Here is a 3,510-nt window from a genome sequence, read left to right as displayed (position 1 = left end):
TTTTTTTTTTGCTCACATGCACTTGATCAATCTCTACTGGTTTATGTGAATTTTTTGAAGAACATACAGTCTGTCACACTTTTTTTTTTTTTTACACAGGTTTATGTTAATGTATTTATATACTAATATTTGACAGTCAAAAAATTTCTACACCTAAAATGATATAATAAAAATATATAAATAAAATTAATATACAGTATGACAATAATAAAGGTGAGCAAACATGTCATACAACATTGATTTTAAACACAGTTCAGAATGTTCTTAAATTAGAATATATGTTGTAAATGTAAAAATTCCAGTGTCATATTTTTGACACATGTGTTAACGTGACACATGTGTAACATGTGTGTTAACATGTGTAAACAAGTGAACAAAATAAAACCACACTGGGATACATTCAGGCAATGGCCAACTATATAATGAATGTGGATTTTAACTTAAAGGAAAAGTATTTTCATACATGTCAGGCCAGGGCAAAATGTCACGCATATTTTAAATATTTAAATTGGTACAGTTTATTAAGTACAGCATTTGCTAGCCAAAACAATGGTTCAATATTTCTTTTACATTTGTTGCTGGATTGTTTCACTTTCAACGAAAAGCCTGTAATATGCTGTGTAATGATGACATCTTACCCCGTATAGAGTGACAACACTATCTGTCTGTATGTTCAATGAAATGTACCTTTTTGTTTTCTAGGCGATAACAGTGAAAATGTAAACAAGCATTACTGTAGCCAAGACAAGAAGAAAGAGACTGCAGCAATGCAGCAAAAATGTGACAGCTAACACCGGTCCTGACAAGCTATAAAGTTTTATTCCTTCTCTGAAAGTGGGTGGTGAGGAGCAGTTGGTTTCATAATGTATCAGGTAAGACAGTGATTTGATGGATTTTTTATATATTACAGTGCTCAAGACAAACATGTAATTCTCATCACACCTCCTTGTTAAAGCGTTCAAGCTTGAGTGAAGCTGTCAGAATCTGTGTAGATCATGTGGAGGAGCCTCATTCTCACACAGGTTGTGCATTTAGAAAGGCTGATGATGGGTTTCTCTGTTCTCATGTATTTTTTCAGTGCATTTCAAAGGCATGCTGAAAACACACATATCACTTTTTGATCAATCAGAATAAATTAAATCTGAACAAGGGATCCATCGCCACCTTCTGGACGTATTAATGAATATAAGCAATTGGTAACATTTAATGTCTACATTTATGTTATTGGTGCATGCAATTCATAATAAAAGTTAGAGATATCACAAATTTAGTGGAAATTACAAGGGCATGTAGCTGAGAATACATTATGTACTAGAAGAAAACAATACACAAGTACAAATCAAAATCCAAATAAAAGTTTGTATGTATTAAAAGTCCCAAAAAATCAATAGAAAGAAATCGCAAAGCTTTTAACTTTACGTGTAAAAAGAAATAAAAAAATACTTTTAGTGAAGAAATGTGGACAGATTCCAATCGTGTTTCTAAAAATGTATTATATATTATAAGACCCAACACTGATTTATCATATTGGCCTTAATATCATTCTAACCTTCGTTTTTTTTTTGTTTTTTTTTTAGCTGTGAATAATTTATTAATGTGAAGTTACATATCGTCCAATGAACACAAACCACAAAAGGCCTTCCTCTGTATCCAGTGGGTTGTCACCATGTTACCAAAAAGATCCGCTCACCATTTATGCAGTACATTAAACCACCACTAGGTGTCGCAATAACCTTCTAACTTTTCCTTCATTTCTGTGCAAATCAAACAATTCTGCCTCATAATATATTTTTTTTACCAACTCTAACCTGAAACGATTGTAAATACTTACGAAAGCACTCAAAATTCACGCCTCTAATGGTACAAAATCCAAGTTCATGATTGCTTAAAAGAAAAGATGCACACTATTGAGTGAACCCCACCTGAGAAGCATTCAAACATCAAAAAAATAAGATTTTAGAAAGAATACAATATCAAATTTAGCTTCTTAGTTTAATTTATACTATAAAATCTTCACCACAAGACAGAAATAGGACCAACTGATATTATTTTTTGAAATTCAGACTGCAAACAATAAAATAAAGACTTTTCTGTTGAATGTCTCAGTGCTGTTCCAGGTAAAAGAAAGAGATAAATGAATATCACCATTAAGTCACCAGAGTGGCTTAGGCAACAGGCGTCTCCAGAATCCCACCACAATACATGAAGTTAAAGAGGGATTTGTATGTCTGACCCATATTTGCCAGCTCAAGTCCTGCCACAGAGATGAACACAAGAGATTACTAAAGACTAACAGTTGATCATGATGAACGAAGTGTCAGGCCAGGGAGGGTCTAAGACTAAACTAGTCAGCCCTTCTCAAAACATACAATTCTCTCACACGTAAGAGGGTACAGTGTATGCATACATTTCTGGGGTGTGAACTAATTTAAAAAGTACCACAAACATTTAATTTTTTATTTATTTTTTGCTCTGGGTCAGAGCTGGTCAGAGATGATAATGCCTTTGACAAGTGCATAGAGAAAATCTGTCAGGTTCATTAGTGCTGGAGCAAAATCTGGGAGGTCAATGTCAAGGGTCATTTTAAGGGTCTCTGGGTTTTTTTTTTTTTTTTTAGGACTATATCCTCTGATATGACTGTTTGAAAATGATATTATGAACCTTAAGGAGTCTATGCCAGTATGCCCTGACAGGTTTCATCCGAAGAACAGAAATAGTAAATATATTAGCACACATTATAATAAATGCTATCTTTTAAGGTGTCTAAAGTAAATTATTTAAGGTTAATAATCATTAGTACTACTAACTTGACTCAATTAAGTTGTCATGTTGGCTAAACACAACATGCCCCACTGGACTATGAATATAGTATTTTTAACAGTAGATTACTGCCTGTAGAAAAATATACAGAACAGTGACACAGATGTTTTATTGTGAATTTTTGATACAGGAATTAATTTTCATGGTAACACTTTATTTTAAGGTGTCCTTGTTACACGTGACGTTACATGTACTTACTATTATAATAACAATAAATTATGCATAATTACACGCAAGTAACCCTTAGCCAAAGCTTAATCCTAACCCTAACCATATAGTAAGAACCATTTTCGTAAACGAAAACTAAAACGATTGATGAAAAAACAATTTCGTAAACTGAAAGAAAATAAAAACTTCAAAATATTTGAAAAACTAAAACGAGACGAAACTAACAACAGTTATTGAAAAACTAACTGAAATAAAATAATAATTATCAAAAATAAATAATCGTTTTCGTAATCATTACGTTCTCACCCCTTGGCGGAAAAATATAGGAGCTGTGTGGAGGTTTAGGGAAATAGCCTACCTGTAATGGCGCATCACGCACATGGGGTTATCTGACAGAGAGACGCAAAGCAGTTTAAAGCCTGCACGGGTCCTGTTTGGTAAACGTCCACCAGCAGTATTTAACAGAACACCCGACCCATTATCTGACAGCAGCGCTAATTTAATTCTGTACCAGACCAGAAC

Source organism: Sinocyclocheilus rhinocerous, unplaced genomic scaffold (genome assembly GCF_001515625.1).
Source record: "Sinocyclocheilus rhinocerous isolate Xijiao unplaced genomic scaffold, SAMN03320098_v1.1 scaffold166, whole genome shotgun sequence".
NCBI lineage: Eukaryota > Metazoa > Chordata > Actinopteri > Cypriniformes > Cyprinidae > Sinocyclocheilus > Sinocyclocheilus rhinocerous.
This window is presented reverse-complemented; position numbering follows the sequence as displayed.